This window comes from Haemorhous mexicanus, chromosome 4, assembly GCF_027477595.1.
Source record: "Haemorhous mexicanus isolate bHaeMex1 chromosome 4, bHaeMex1.pri, whole genome shotgun sequence".
Classification (NCBI taxonomy): Eukaryota; Metazoa; Chordata; class Aves; order Passeriformes; family Fringillidae; genus Haemorhous; species Haemorhous mexicanus.
The window spans coordinates 68978232-68994473 of record NC_082344.1 but is presented as its reverse complement, the minus strand read 5'-3'; the positions used below and the strand labels follow the sequence as shown (position 1 = coordinate 68994473).

Here is a 16242-nt window from a genome sequence, read left to right as displayed (position 1 = left end):
CCTGTGTCCTGTGTATCTGTCAGTCGTAACTTCTGAGTTATAGGAAGAAGCCCCAATGAATTTGTATTGGTTTTTGGTGTGAAAATACATCCAGATATGGAAGAATGAGTTCATGCATCCTATGGAGCCCAACAAAGTAGTTAGCAGCCATTAATTTATAATATATTAATTACAGAGGAGGAACCAAGAAAGAAAAAGTTATATTTACAAATTTAAGCATGGAGATTTCTCACCTAGGTGCTTGGACATGCAAAATCTACTGAGTTTTAATCTGGGTGAATCAGTTAATGAAATGAGAAGGCAATTAGAGCTCTACCTGAGATGTCTGTCCATAAACCCATTCTCCAGGAACCAAGGGCATGCATACCTATATGGGGAGAACAGGTTTTATCAGAGGAGAGATATCTGTAATATATTAATAGGGCTGCAGCAATTATATATGGAAATTTTTGAGTTCTGTTCCCAGTAGGGAAAAAATAATACCTAATGTGGCTGATGCAAATCTGCTGCCAGCCATAGGATCCTATCATTTGTATCAACTGTAATGGAGCCAAGTGAATCTGTGATGGGAAGATTACAGGCACATCCCATATTGTACAGTAATGGTAATACCCTGCATTTCTATAGTGTGTCCAGCTCACTCGTTTTAGACTGCTTAGTCAAGATTTTCCAGTTCAGGCATTTAATAGCTATTAATAATTAGGCAAATAAAATGCTGTTCAGCTGATTGAGGGAGGAATCAGTATTGATCCTGGGCCTCATGCTGGTATAGTTGGGCCAATATTATCGTGGTGGTGATAAGAGAGCTCGTCCATCAATACACACGTCTGAGAGAAGATCAAAACAGCCCAGGTGGTAAATAACCTGGACACTTGCCGGAAGGACTTAAAATTAGAGATCAGCACAAAGACTTGGCAGGTGAATACTCAGCAGATGCTGTCTTATCTCTCTATTTGCTTTGGAAGATTGGGGCTGACCCAAAACATGTTGAAAGCAATTTGTATCTTCTCCTTTATTTCAATAGGCTATGCACTAGCCTCTAATCAGTTGTGGGCCTAATCAAATGATTTTTCTCATTGCCAGCTAATTACTCGTATGGAGAAATGAAACAATGTTAGATGAGCACTCTGTAGGAACTGTATCTATACCATATGGTTTAGAATAAAAAATTATGGGCTTGATTGGACTGTCTTAAAGTCTTTTATTCCACCTAAAACAAGGACAATTTCCCACTCTTTTCTTAGTATGAATATGGAAACTGGGTGAAGAGTCAAGTGGAATGACTGTAACAAGCTCCCTTCCTTATACAAGAAAAAAAGCTACTGCAAGCAGGAAATCATTGGCTTTCAGCATCCAAGAGAGAAAGAAGCAAAGCATTTAAACTGCAACAGGGAGGTTGGATATCAGTAAAATGTTCTGTTGGTGAGGACAGAGCATGGGGCTGGGATGCTTAGGAAGCCTTTGGTACCTCCAGCTTGGCTTCAGCCCCAGGCAGGGGATGGAGCACCCAGAGACTTCCTGGGCCACTGTTGCCAGTGCCTGGTTGGAGTTCTCTCACAATTTGGGGAAAAATGCCAGGTACAAGACAAAGACAAATTCAGTGCCATCACTTTGTGGTGACGGGCCATTTGCTCTATTTGACACATGGCAAAGCAGGAAACGTGAAAATGTGAAATCTGCAATTAGTTAGATAATGGGAAATCAATCATGCTAGTAAGTATCTAAATGTTGTCAGACCCCAACTATAGCTTTGTGGATAGGACTGATCTAGTGATCACTTTCTTTAGGAATCACAGGTGGAAGGCTGCATAGGTCTGGCCAACTGATCCTATATGCAGCTTTCATGTAATATTTCCCAGCTAAACCTTCAAGATAAGTGTTGGGTTTGAGGCATTGCATGAGGCACTGAATCTCAGCAAAGATTCAGTCTTTGCTCAGCAATCCCAAAAAACTTCTTTGACATCATGGAGGGGAAAAGAAATGGCCTCCACAAAAGGTACAACTTGCTGAAGGCAATCTTGTATTGCCAAAAAGCACCCCTTAAACTGCACTGTGTGTTTGTGGACCAGAATCTAAGATGCTGTGGCATGGAGTGGTTATGATCCAGCCTTACAGGACCCACACAGCACTGTGTCTGTAAAATATGATATATGCAAAATGCAAACATTCATATGAGCCAGGAGTGCCCTGGCAGCCAGGAGGGACATCTCTGTCCTGGGGGCATCAGGCCCAGCATCACCACTGGGGACAGGGAGGGATTGTCCTGCTCTGCTCTAGGATGGCCTCACCTTGAGTGCTGGGGGCAGTTTTGGGTGCCACAATATAAGCAGGATATAAAGCTACTACAGAGCATCCAAAGGAGGGCAACAAAGATGGTGAAGGGCCTCAAGAGGAAACAGTATGAGGAGAGGCTGAGGGCACTTGGTCAGTTCAGCCTGGAGGAGACTGAGGTGAGACCTCAGTGCAGTAACAAATTCCTCATGAGGGGAAGAGGAGGGACAGACACTGATCTCTGCTCTGTGGTGACAGTGACAGGACCTGAGAAAATGGCCTGAAGTTTTGTCAGGGGAGGTTTAGGTTGGATGTCAGGAAAAGGTTCTTTACCCAGAGGGTGGTTGGGCACTGAACAGGCTCCCTATGGAAGTGGTCACAGCACCAGCCTGACAGAGCTCAACAAGCATTTGGACAACTCTCTCAGGCCCATGGTGTGATTCTTGGAGTGTCCTGTGCAGGTCAGGAGTTGATTTTGATGATCCTTGTGGGCCTCTCTCAACTCAGGATATTCCATGATTCTATGATTTAATCTCAGGCAGATGTTTACCCTTCAAGTGCCATGTAGAGTGCCACGATCTTTGTGTTGATTTTAGCATTGAGAGAAAATTCAGTAACAAGGTGCTAGTGAGATGGAAGAAAATGGGGAGCAGGATAGAGAATTTAACTTACTTGGTTTATTTGTTTTCCTTCCAGCTTTCCACAGGTCTATTTTTTTACCTTGTTCTTGGCTCTATGTCTCTGATCCCTTCTGTCCTGTTTTTGTTCGCCTTCCTTTGTTGCCGATGGTTTCCCGCTGTTTCCATTCCTCTCCTTTCGTGTGACACAGATTCTCTGCCTGAGCCCCGTCCAAGGTGTTGGGCTCCCTGCAGTTACAGCACAGGCTCAACACCAGGGACACGACTTCCTGCTTCTCTGACAGCGTCTGCATTGTGTAAGTGAATGTGTGTTTCATCAGCCCTCAGAAAAGAAGTTTCAGGGTATTACTTACTGGATTCTCCTTTTTCTGTCCTCTCAGGACACTGGCAGCTCTTCATCTCTTCTTCATTGTTGCTAGTCACTTGGTACCAACAGGAGACTGCTCTAGATGATCTACACACAGCAAGAGAGCTTTGCTTTATGTGAAAACCCTACAGTCAATACAGAGAAAACACATAAAGGTATGAATAAACATTCCTTATGCAGAGGGAAGAAGAAACACAGAAAAATCCCTGAATCTCATCACTAAAGGAATGAGATACCTGTAATAACTTGGATATCTCACATCCAGTTCAGGGCTTTCACCACAAAATAGTCCTCCTGTTCACTGGGACCAGGTAACACAGGGATGGATTTTTACTTTTTTCACCCTTTCAGATGTGCTAAGGATGGTGGAAGGTAGGACCTGTACCCAAGAAATGCACAGTAGTATTGGGACAGGGCATTTCACTACTCACTCCCTCATGTGTGGAAAGTCTAACTTACACCAAGTCACTCTGTCACCTCTCTGTCTTTGAATGAAATGTTGAGGGTTGTTTAAAAGTAATAAAGTATACTAGCAGTTACCCAGGGGTTGAGAAGATCACTAGTAGTATTCTCTTCTATTTAAAAAAGATAGGTGCAAAATTCAAAGATGCATTAATGGTACTTAAAGCTTTAACTTCTAATAACCATCTGTCTGGAGTTGCAGACACCCCCGATCTACAGCTACAAGGTATTTTAATTAGCATCCCAACTCCTGTGAACTCAGAAAGACCCTGAAGAGAGGTAACCTCTGATTGCTGAGCAATAGTACTGCTCAGTTCTGAAACACTGACACAAACCACACCATAGCTGTGCATGAGCAAAGGCTGACACAACCACACAAAACGTATCTATAAATCTTTTTTGACAGCAGGTAGAAAATCTTTATCTTTGGTCTCATTCTTCTGTTTGCATCCTTGCCTTTGCTTCCCAAATTCAGAGACATGTTTTTTCACTAGACAGGCAGTATGATGGCTTAAGAAAAAGGGGGCATTACTATTACCTCAGTGTGACCTTTGTTTTCATTGCCTGTACCTTTGACATCTAATCAAATACACATTAAACTATTCAAAATGCACACATCTAGGCTCTTTGTAGAGTATGTTTGTTTCATTTTTTAAAGCTTTGCTTACCTGTGGAGTTTACTATTTATTGTATGATGCTTTTTGCCACTTAGGCACTATGCTTAATCAGATTTGTAAATTAATTCTCTCCTGGGGTTTCTCTTTGTGTGTTCAGGAAGCATAAAAAGTGTTAATGACACGCTTCAAAACACACACTGGTTACATTAGTCATCCTCTCAGCATAGTAGTTTTATGGAGAACACTTTCAGTTAAAAAAAAGCCTTATTTCCTTTATCCAGTTTATTTCCCCCACTTTTGATCCCTAGTGTTATGCTACATGTAAGTAAACAGCTACACAACATGCAAAGGCTGTAATTGTCTTTTTTTTTTTTTTTTTTTGCTAGAGGGAAAGAGCTACTGTTTGCATCTTGAAATATCTGTTATTACTTTTTATTATATATTCAACTGAAAACATTTTCATTCACCTTGTTCTGGAAGATGGAAAGCTGGTTGTAAAATTGAGCCCTGCTTAATCACAACATGCCTTCCTCCTGCTCTCGCTGCCCAGCAGTCCCAACCCACGTCAGGGCTGACACTGGATGGGAAAGGGCAGCTTGGATGGGGAGCACCAAAATCTCCATCAGTGCTGCCCACACCTTCACGGACAGACCATCCCTCACACACTGTGGCCCTGTCTTGTCAAGCTGTTCAAAGCACCTCCTAGCCAACAAAACCCTTCTGTGGCAAACATTGCATAGTGGGAAAGAATTTGCACAGCAGAAAATGTCACTGATGTTGGTGACATGTTGGAGGAGAGGGGGCTTGGCCAGCACTGCAGTGCCCCTGGGCAAGAAAGGAGGACTGCCATGGCCACTGCTCTGCAGCCTGAGAGCTGCCATGACAACAAACTGCAGCAGATCACCTTGGAAGTGAGGGGTACTTCCCAGAAGTCATTTTCGCAGACAAGAAGCCCATTTCCAAAGACAAATGTGGCTGCAGTCCTCACTTTATGCCAGTGGGCCCAACAGAAAATCTCTCCTCATACTTCACACTCACTCTTGTACTCTCTAGGAGTCTTATCTACACACCCCACCCCAACCCACACACTCCCCCAATCTCTCAGCCCTTTGTGTTTCACAGGAAACAAGTAGATAAACCACATCTTTCAATTTCCTAATTATGCAAAAACGTAGAAACTCCTAAACTTTCAGAAGCTCAAAAATGCTGACATGGTTGGAAAAAAACAGGCAAAGAGGAGACCTGAAACCAAATGGGGATTTCACACTGGGACGTCATAAACATGACAAAGATGAGGGCTGTGCTCACAGAACACTCACATGTTTTTGCTGAAACAGAAGAACAGTGGATGGTAAAGAGAGCCCCATCTTTGAGGAAGGACCCAGCAGGAGGAAAATCTTTTGTCTGATGGAGCAATCCATGATTCTGAGAAGAGAAAACATTGTGTTGATTGTTGCAGAGAGGAACTTGCTCAGCTCAGTGGGGAGGAACCTGGCTCTAGCACTGTTCTCCAGCAGGACCCTGGGGATTTCTAGACAAGTTTTTGGCCAGACCACTTCTTCTCTCCCAGCCTCCCTCTTTCCTTGGATCTGTGCCTGCCTCAGAGCTGTGGGATAACCAGGACTTCATCCATTCTGCACCAACTTGGGGACATGCAACTGCACTAAGTGCATGCAATGGAGCCCCAGCAAGAAGCCAGAGAGCAGCTATGCCTGTGCTGTTGCTCCCTCATTTCTGAGTGCCACAGACACTGCCTGTCCGTTGGCTGGCACATGTTTGTGCTCCTGGGACACCTGGAGAGGCTGGATTCATCCCATCAGTACAGCTGCTTGTTCCCCTCCCCCCTGGTTTCACATGTTCACTCTCAAATCTTCTCCTTCTTGCCAGTTGCTTCAGATCATATGATTTAACCCTTTCCAAATTTTCTCACATTTGGTAACAATTTTGGGAAATGGGAAGGGCATCCAAAGAACTGAACCTGCAGGGTAGATGGGCTGGTGGTGAGAGCAGCCTGTTGCTAGCCAACTGTTGAGAGCCCACTGCTGCTAGCAGGGACTGCTGCAGCCCATGGTACTTACAGAGCCCTTTCCCCCCCAATTCCCACGTCATAACAGCCTGTACAGGTCTCTAGCTTGCTATTTCCTTGTTCAAATGTCAGTGTTCTTTTTCCTTGAGAAACAGCAGAGTGACATGGAGGAAGGAGGAATCCCTGATTCTGGTGAGTTCTGGCCATGAGTGCCACAATTGTCAGCCAGATGCCAAGAAACCCATGTCATTCACAGGCAACATTTGTTTCCTTAGCAGCTCTTCTGTTCTCTGGCACAATTGTCAAGGGCAAAGGAAGAGGGCAGGTTCATCAAGCACTGCTGGCCAGGCTTGCAGGCAGCGTGCAGGCTTGGAGGACTGACTGGAGCAGGGCATGGGCAGAGTTTTCTGCAGCCTGTGCTGCTGCTTTGACATCAAATTACTCAGGTCCTGTAGGTTAATATGGTTACCAGTTCATATATTGATGTGTTAAAACACCAGTTTGAAAGGCAGGACTGTTGTGAGGATCTGAACACCTTCCTCCAGAGAAGAAGCCTTGGCCTGGTAGAGCTGTGCTGTCTGCAGGGCAGCTGCACTACCTTGTCTTGGATGAGGACTTGCTCCCTGTCCTGTCCCAAATCTGTCCCAGCCTCCCCTTCTGTTTCCACACTGGAAGCAGAACATGAGGGTGGTGTCTCTGTGGCTCTCCAGCTCCTGCTTTAACCAAGAGGATGTTTGTTTCCTGAAAAGGAAAGCACAGTCAGCTGTCATGCGAGAGGAAAATAAAACACAGGGCCAGACTGGTATATTTTACACATCTGCATAGAAATTCCATCAGAGCTTAACTTGGCTTGTCAAACCTATCCCTAATTTTGTACATCACTTGCAGACAAGCTCAGGGGACTAATGCAGACAGGGGACTAATGCAGGGGAGATGCTCAGTTTGTTACCAGTGTGGTTGTCACATGAGACAGTCCCAGCTGGAGTAAGCACTGAAAGTATTGAAAATGGGCACTGACCATGTGGAGCTCGGGAAATGGAAGAATATGACATGAATGCTGGAGATATTACACATTCCCAGTGATCTGCTGCTGAACAGTGCCACATGGCTTCACTGCATGGTGCTTGTCCAGCACATTTGTTGCTCTGGTGAAATTTGGTTCCCTCAAAACACCCCATAGGCTGAGGCATTGCAGGATGTCCTGTATGACTCTGAGAATCAGAAATTCTTGGTAGCATTGGGTGGATCATGAATGGGGACTTTTTTGGTAGGAAAGGACTTACTGTTCACGTCTAATGGTGGCCTTGGGAGTGGATTAGAGAATCATACCGCAAAGCATCTTGACTCCATGAGGGTCCTGAATCTTCCTGTTGTTTCTTGCAATTCCTTTATCTGTGTCCATTGTGGAGTAGGTAATCATGCCCATTTCAGCCCAACATCATCCCATTTTCCTTTCATTTCCCCTTACACTATTATACATAGCAATCATTTTTGGTCACGAATTTTTTTATTTTTGTTAACTGAGGTATTTCTCAGAACAAAAAATCTGGTTATTGTTTTCCCTTATTGTGAATATTCATTCAGCACTTACCTTTGCCAAAGATGATGTAGTGCAAGCAGGTGTCACAGCCGTACGGAAAACACATTTCATTCCTGACAGCGATCCTGCTGTTTCAGTAGAAGCCTACCCCATGCAGAGATGGGCTGGTTAGATCAAACTGTACTAATTGCAGAGTGATTTGGAAATCTGTTCCACTTGCAAACAGAATGAATCCAACACTTGGTAACATTGAATTAACAAAGGTCACATTTCATAAATATTACCAAGCAATTTTCATAGATAATGCAGTAGGCTGGTTAATGATTAGAGCAGTAAACCTCTGACGTAAAGCCATGATGAATAAGGCACATATTTTTACAGCTTCCGTTATTATTGCCTCAGGGATCTTAACTAAAAGCATCAGAAATTATTAGGTTCCAACATATCTTTAAAATCTAACCAATCAGGCTGTATCTGGTCTTCCCAATGGCTTTTGTATGACAAACTAGAAAATTCAGGAGATTTTAGAGTATCAGTTAGATTCTCAATAGGGAAAAAAAGCATGCTGGTTTCAGTCCTGTTCTGCTGGACTCTGCAATGTTAAAACCAGTTTTGGTAACTGGTGGGAATTGGCATGGCTCAGGTTAAGGGATAGATTTCTCCCTCTTGCCCCAACTGCTGATTCTGCTGGATCAGGGCAGCAAACGTTACTAAAGATGTAATTCTGCCCCGAGGACTGATCCCAGGGACTGGCTCCCCTCTGAAAACTTGTTCTCAACTGGGTCAAAACACTTTTTCTTAGATTGGAATGAATTACCTGAGCAGTAATCTTGATAAAGTCTGTGGGATTAGCTCTATAGGGAACCAGTGTCAATCATGTTATAAGTAAGGGAAGATGATGGAATGAATCCTTATGAATCCCTGGGATTAAACAGAAATCTTGGGCCTAGGTATAAACAGAGGGCTCAAAGCCAGTGAATGTCATTTTCTAGAACTTAATTAGGCATGTTTTTATCTGATAGCCACACACTCATAGACAACCTGTATTTCTCAGTAGGGTTTTATCTTCTGTGAGCCATTTGTATCTGAATTTTATGGGTTAGAAAACCTTGGTATACAGCTGTGGCACAACTGCCATCCAGCAGTGCTTAAGGATGGAGGGCTTGGGAATCAGCAAAATTCCAGCAGGAATTTTATATTTCCTTCATCCAGAAGAAATCAACAGGGATGGTAAGTGGCTAGTGCCAATCTATAATGCATTTTTGAGAGAAATGAGGTGTGAAACATGCAGCCCTTTGTGAAAAATGCAGTGATGTCCAGGTGGTTGGATGAAGAGGTGGAACTTGTTACATCTCCATTTGGGAAAGCCATTTGATGAGATGAAATGTGAATTGTCCATGCAGTGATACCATTTGGACATCACAGGTTTTAATTTTCAATTTTTAGGTGTTCATGCTCTAGGGCCATTCAGAACCTAAACCTAAAAACATAATTCTTTGAAAGCCTTGTGCAATTAAAGTGACAGAAAAAACAAAACCAAGCCAAACAAAACCCTAACATTAATGCAAGTAGCAACTCAGCTAAACATAAAATAACCCAATTGTGAAAGCCAGCCTAAAGCAGCATCAGGACCAGAGTCAGAAGAAACCTAGAAGGTTTTTCCCACAGCTGGACCCAGAGGACCCTGACAGGCAGAAGGCTGTAAGGTCACTGCTCCCTGGAGGGCTCACCCTGCCTGCAGACAGCACTTTGTCCAGCCCTGCCTCCATCCCAGCTGGAATGGGCTGAAAAATAACTGGAAGTTTCTTGTCAGAGCAGACGCACAGCACAGCCAGTTCTTCATTGACAAATGAGAGAAAGAAAACAAAATATCACACTGTCATTTAAAAATAGCTTCAGCAGAAATACCACAGGCAGTGCTTTCAGCAAGCAGAGATCAGCGACTGATTAGGGAGGGTTATCAGTGTACCTGGTGCCGGATAAAACCCGATCCCGCTGCAAGGCGCTCTCACCCAGCCGGACAGATTGTGGGGTGTGATGAATGCCTGAGAAACTCTAGAAGTTTTCTGATAATGCAGGAGTTTGAAACAAGGGGTTCTGCTCCTTGCCTGCAATGCAGCTTTGGGAAAGCTCCATGTGGTCTGATGGTGCCAAGTGGCATTTTTGGATTTGGGTGGGACAGGGCCATTCCCTGTTCATGACAAATGCAAGCTGGCTTGGTCTGCTGCCAAACTGGGGAGAGCTGTGCAAGGGTGATCCCTCCTGTAAATGAGAGTGAAAGCATTTCTAAAGGAGAGGCACCAAAGTTCAGCCCAGGTTTGGGGACTTCCATTTTTAAAGCACAGCGTGTGTGACACGCAACGGTTTTCCAATGGCAGAGCTCAAATTGCATGACCCAGGATTTAGGGCTGTTGCAACTTTTAACATCCCTTCTGATCTTCTGCCTCTTGATTCTGCTTATACAAAGAATTTAGGTGTTAAAATGAATGTATTTTTCTTGATCTGTTTATTGTAAAGTACTTAGGCATCATTTAATTTGCAACTGTTATTTGGATATATTTGCATTATTCCAATTATTTGATCTGATAGAGGAATTAATATTCACCAGCTGATGAAAATTGTGCAATGAATAAAACCACACCAGTTTGCTTAAGAGACTCTAGGACATATTTCAAGATAAAATAAGAAATTGATGGAAAGATATCAAGAGCAAGTCCTGAGTTTTTATGAGGTGGTATAATTTTTTAGTTTACCATAGTCCCTTCAAGATGTACCTTGACCCATCACTTGTCTAAAACTTTGTATCAGGAGCTGTGGCTGAAATCCAGATGCTTGAAACACTGTCAGTACTGAAAAAAGAAAACAAGTATATTAGAAGAAAAGCAACTGGATGAGTAGCTTTGCTAAGTCAAGTGTCATTCTCATGACCCTAAGATTAAATATCTTTCCTGTTTTTATGTGTCCTGACTGTTCTTGACACGTGACTGCAAAAGCAAAGCACAGCACAATGGAAATATGTGCAAAACTATCAAACTCACAGAAAGAGACAAATCAGGTAACATGGTGAGCTACCCTAAAGCAAGGAGTCCCCCTCCTGGGCCTGTCCTCACAGCTGGCACCTATTCACAGCTGAATGTGTGCCCTGATGGTTGGATGCAGCATGTGCAGCATGCTCGGGAGGGCAGAGTCCCTGCCTCTGCACTCAGAGTCCCTGCAAGGCATCTGCTGCCTTGCCAAAGCCACTTCATGGAGTGGACAACACCCCAAGAGCACAGCAGTGCCTGGAGTCAGTGTGGCCCTCCCCTGCCCCTGAGGTGCAGCTGCTCACAGCCAAGTTGGGCAGCAAGGAGGGGGATGCAGAAGCCTCACTCTGGGTCTCCTTGCAGGAGTCATCTTGCTCCTATCCTTTCCCCTCTTTTTGCCCCATTCCCAGGATCTTGGTCATGCAGAGTTCCCACCGTTCTTGCTCTTCCAGGCTGTCTTCAAAATGCTGTCTTGTGTGATTCTCTAATCTCCCAGGGAGGTGCATTTCTGAAACTTCCCTTCCTCCACAATGTCCATTCCCTGGTGAGATCCACATGGGCCATTTCTGGGGGCAGTGCCAGATCCATCACACAGCTGGGATTCCTGCTCTCCCATCATGAGACCAGGGCATTATGCAGGACTGGTTCTTTATTAAAGCAATGAGTTACTGTTCTTCAAGCTGAGGGAACAGCAAGTGGCACCTTAGGCCTTTCACTCCCAGGTCAGTTGCTTCTGTTCCAGGCACCACCTGAAAGGAAAACCAGCTCCCCCAGTAAAACAGAGGTGGGAAAATGCAACTCCCTCAGCACAGTCTGTAGCCATATCTACTCAGCCTGGACCAGTGACTCTGACAATTTTGCTGCTGAGATCCCCCGCAGGAAGGAGAATACTGACTACAGGTTGTCAAAATGCCTTTTAGCATTAGCAGGATACTCTGCTCCAGGCAGAGTAGGATACATACAAAGCCTTAAGCTGTTCCAGGCTTCACGGAGCAGCAGACAGGAAAATACATGTGGCTGCATTGGGACACGTTGTTTCAAAGCCTTGTGTGATAGCACCAAGTGGCATAAATCAGAATTACCTGTCACAAACTGTATGTCTCTGTGGGCATTTCTCCAGTCCTGGCTGAGCAGCAGCTCAAACTCTCTGAGACAGTGGTTACACTGGAAAGGAGGAAAAGATGTAACAATACAGGAGATGGTAAAAAAAGCACTGATGCCTGAAAAAAATGTTGAAATGCATCCCTTTAGAAAGTAGTACTGAGGATGTGTGAGGGCAGGAACATGAAGGGCTTTCCTCCTTCCTAAGAACCCAGAACTGGCTCCAAGAGCTTTTCCTTTAGCACCAATTTCACATTTTGGCTTTTCTGTATGAGGAAGTGCAGGACTCTGCCCGAATGTGTGCTTTTTGCAGCCCCAGGGTGTCCAATGTTTCTCTAAAACACTAGCAAAGTTAAAGCTTAGTTCCCCAGGGAGCTTGTGGAGTGAGGCCAGCAGCACATCCTGGAAGTAGCTAATGACTGAGCTGCTAAATACTTCACATTCCTCATGGACACCAATCCAGACTCGAAACCTGAGGAGGTTACTCAGCATAAGACATTTGTCCTTGGGAACTCTTCTGAATAGCAGCAAGTCAAATCAAAACCTCAGTCCAGACCTCATCTCCAGATCCAAGCCATATCCTGACCAGACCAAACAGCCTAAATGTGGGGATTCACAACCTGTGGCCTTTGTCTGCTCTGGAGACCAACCCTTTGGCTCTGTATTCCTGGTGCTGAGCTATTGCCCACCTGTGCTATTTAAAGGCCAATTTCCTAATTACCTTCCACAGCTCCAGCTTCTGTTGGGATTCCATCCTCCTCTCCAAAAGTCTCTGCCTGCCTTGGTTTAAGTAACTCATTGCAAGACACTCTAACTAGGGCTGTCTTAAAACAAAGGTAGGTGTTGGTTTCTTTTCACCCTCCAGTGGGTGAAGTCACCATGGTGTGTGAGCAGGTTGGCAGTGAAAAGCAGCCTGGCTTGGACTTACCACTGCCAGACAAGTTCTAGGCATTGTGCTATGGTAACTGAGCAACATCCCATGGCTCTCAGAAGTATTTTCCATATAGGAGGTCAAGATAGTAAGAGCAGATTTTGTTGAGTTTAATACCAACACATGCTACTAAAACCAAAAGATGTTGCTGAAAATTTAAGGCAAAAGTAATTTGTCCATGAACACAAGGTTTGATGTTGGGATCAAGATGCCAGGGCTCATAGCTGCTACCCCAGACCTGATGCTCCAGCATCTGGGGGCCAAAGACTGAGAGTAGCTGTATTTTTGGAAAGAAGTCCTGTTCTTAGATGGATTGAAGCATGGAGAAATCAGGACAAGAGCTTCATAAATTCATTTCCTTCTGCCTTCCTCACTCATCATTGACTTGTTCCCACACTTTTTGGCAGCCTCTGGCACTATTTTTCTTTTCCCCACAGACTTCTGTGAAAAGGTAAGCTCATGTAAGAGAGGCTTAGAAGGAAAAACAAACAGCCAAGGCCCATATTTTAAGTATTATTGAATACATTCTGGTATCACTTATTTCTTAGAACAAGAAATTATTTGTATATGTCAAAAACCTAAAGAAAATCCTGAAATATTGAATTTATCCTTTCTAATGTAATAGTTATAAAAAGGAAGTACTGTTTGCTATCTGCTTCTTACAACATTGCACCCAGGTGGTCTTTCCATTTGTCCCTGAGTTTGTCCTGAGGTGCTGCTGTGCTTTGCTCATTACTGTAATGCTGTTGTTCTGCAAGGTTATGAGAAGATGAGGCAACACAGAGCTTTTCAAATCCAGGTTTCAGGAAGAAGAGAGACACGTATCTCTCCAGTCTGTTGGGGGAAAGAATGAAAAATAAATTGCTCTGGTGATCTGAAGTTGCTGGCTATTAATTCATTTGAGGATTTTGTATTGCTTCCAAGGCAAATACAAGATTAGCTGATGGAGTAATGGAGTAGTATGGGATAGAGATCACATGGGGGTTCTTGTAACACAGATGTTATTTATTTAGCCTATGCAGAGCAAACCTATTTACAGATGTAATTTTGCATGTTCAACATGATGTCTACGTGCCCAGTAGCCCCCCAGTATAACTTGAGAAGTCAGGAATCCTGCCTTTGTAAGCCCCCAGCTCCCAGGCAGGGACAGCTGCCTTTACATCCACTCCTGCTCAAGCGAGTGCTGCATCAGGGAGTCACAGTGCAACCACTTGGAAACGTGCAGAAGTGAGCAGTTAAAAAAGCAGGAAGGCAAGTGGAAAACAGGTCTCAGTCACCTGAAAACTTCCTGCTGATTCACCCAGCTGCAGGGGCTGCCCATCCCAGCTGCAGCCATCAGTGGTGGTGCTTGGAAGAAATGCTACTGCTGTAAGAATGCTGCTATTTTGTAAAAGCATGTGCAGGACCTTCCAGTGCCAGATATCCAGACGTGCTAATGCAAAATGCATTAGCCCAAGCAGCAGGAGCTCCAGGGTTGCTGGCGCCATTGAGTTCCACTCATTTCATCTTTATTATAAATACTGCATTGTTGTCTCATTCTTTTCTCTCATCCTCTCTTTAGAAAAGAATTATAAGGCTCTAGTTGACTGGTCCCTTTGACTTAGTACAGTTGTTAAACCACAGGCAGTAAATACCTCTTTCAATTGTTTAAGGCGGATGTATTTATTTCATTGGAACAACTGAATGAAATCTGTAAGAGCTAAAGAATCCCCCCTTTCATGGAAGCTCTGCTTTTCTACCTCTGAGCTGAATGCAAAAGGAACTCTTCCTTAAACCTGCCGTGTGAAATCAGCCCACCTTCAGGCTCCCCACTCTCAGCTTAGTTTTTTGTGGTTCAAGAAGTATTGCAGCCTCCAAAGACTCACCGCCTACTCGTAAATAGTGATCTTTCACCAGGCAGATCTCAGCTGACAAATGTTAATTGTTATGCAAACTATCCAGAAGATGAGCTCTTCTCCCAGGACTGAAGGGCAGCCACCTCCCAGATGAAACGAGGCAGCTGTTTAAACAGTGCGGGGTGCGCTGCCCCGGCTGCCAGAGCAGCGGGAGAGCCGAGTGGTGCGAGCGGAGCTGGAGCTGTGCCATGCCACCATGGTTAACACCCCCGCTTTTGTGGAGAAAACCTCCACAGCACAGCTTGAGAACTTTAACTGACCCCACGCCATCAGAAGATGATGCTGTTTCAGTGGAAAACAGATATATAAAAATTGTTTCTTTGGGCTCGTGCGGTGGGATGCTCCCCGCTTCAACTGGGAAAAACAAATTCTGGTTTTTGGGGCAGGACAGGGATGGGAGAGCAACGCTTTTCCCAGACCAGAGGATTTGAAAGGGACCAGGGATGCTGAGAATGCCATGCAAACCTTGTTCTTACCAGGAGGCAGATCCTTGCCTGAGGTGGGTGGTGCTGTTGGGCTGTGGTTCCCAAAGGTGCCCCCCGGGAAGCTGGGAACCAGCTCCTGTTCTTGTGAAAGGCTCCACTGGTGCTGCCCATAACTCCACCGTAGGCTGAAAGGAATTTTGAACGTGCTGTCAGCTCATTTTTCCTTCCAGTCCCATTTGATTGCTGCTCCTTCCCTCCTGCACAGCTCCAGTGTGGAGTCTTTGGGATCACTATGAAGAGTAAGAGTCATCCCAGAAAAACAGAGGGACTCACCACAGCTGCTCATAAAACCCACCCTGACAGGGCTGCTGGGCACCCACTCTGTGAGCAGCAAGTCCTGCCCTTTGCCTGGGCAGCCTGCAGAGAGGAGGTGGTTCAGCAGTGCAGAACAGCTCCACTTGCTGTTCCCGTGCCTTGGATCAGGCTAACTGCAGAGAAAATTTACATTTCAAACCCTGTATGAGACACACATAGAGACCACTAGTGTGTGTTGCCAAATTATCTGTTATCAGCCACATCATTGCACTTCTGGGGTAAAAACCCCACTTTTCTGGCCACCAGATAACATGGAGAAATGTTTATTCCCTAACAGTAACTTAGGATAATTTTCAGGGGTTGCTGTGCTCCTGATAAGTACATGGAGAACTACTTCTGTATGTGGCTGTGCTGAATTTCTGAGCACTGAACCAGGGCTTCATGCCATCCTCTACTCCTTGGGGTGGTTTCAGAGGTTTTGTTGCTAGTTTGTTTTCATTTTTAAGATAGCTTTGTACTATTGCAGCAGGGAACTTCAGTTTGATTTTGTTCAATTTGAGTTTTTAAATAAATAAAATGCTTTATCCCACTTGTACATAGTCTTCAGATGTATAGGACTTCATAAACTTGA

At 44.5% G+C, this 16242-nt stretch overlaps 1 long non-coding RNA gene across 1 annotated transcript; it reads right to left on the bottom strand.

The window, feature by feature from the left end:
• Positions 1 to 3030: 3030 nt before the first annotated feature.
• Positions 3031 to 3363, bottom strand: LOC132326958 (uncharacterized). The gene is made up of 2 exons (XR_009486387.1): positions 3263 to 3363; positions 3031 to 3137 (listed from the first exon to the last, which is right to left on the bottom strand). It is a non-coding gene; the product is annotated as an uncharacterized LOC132326958 (long non-coding RNA).
• Between the last annotated feature and the right edge of the window lie 12879 nt (positions 3364 to 16242).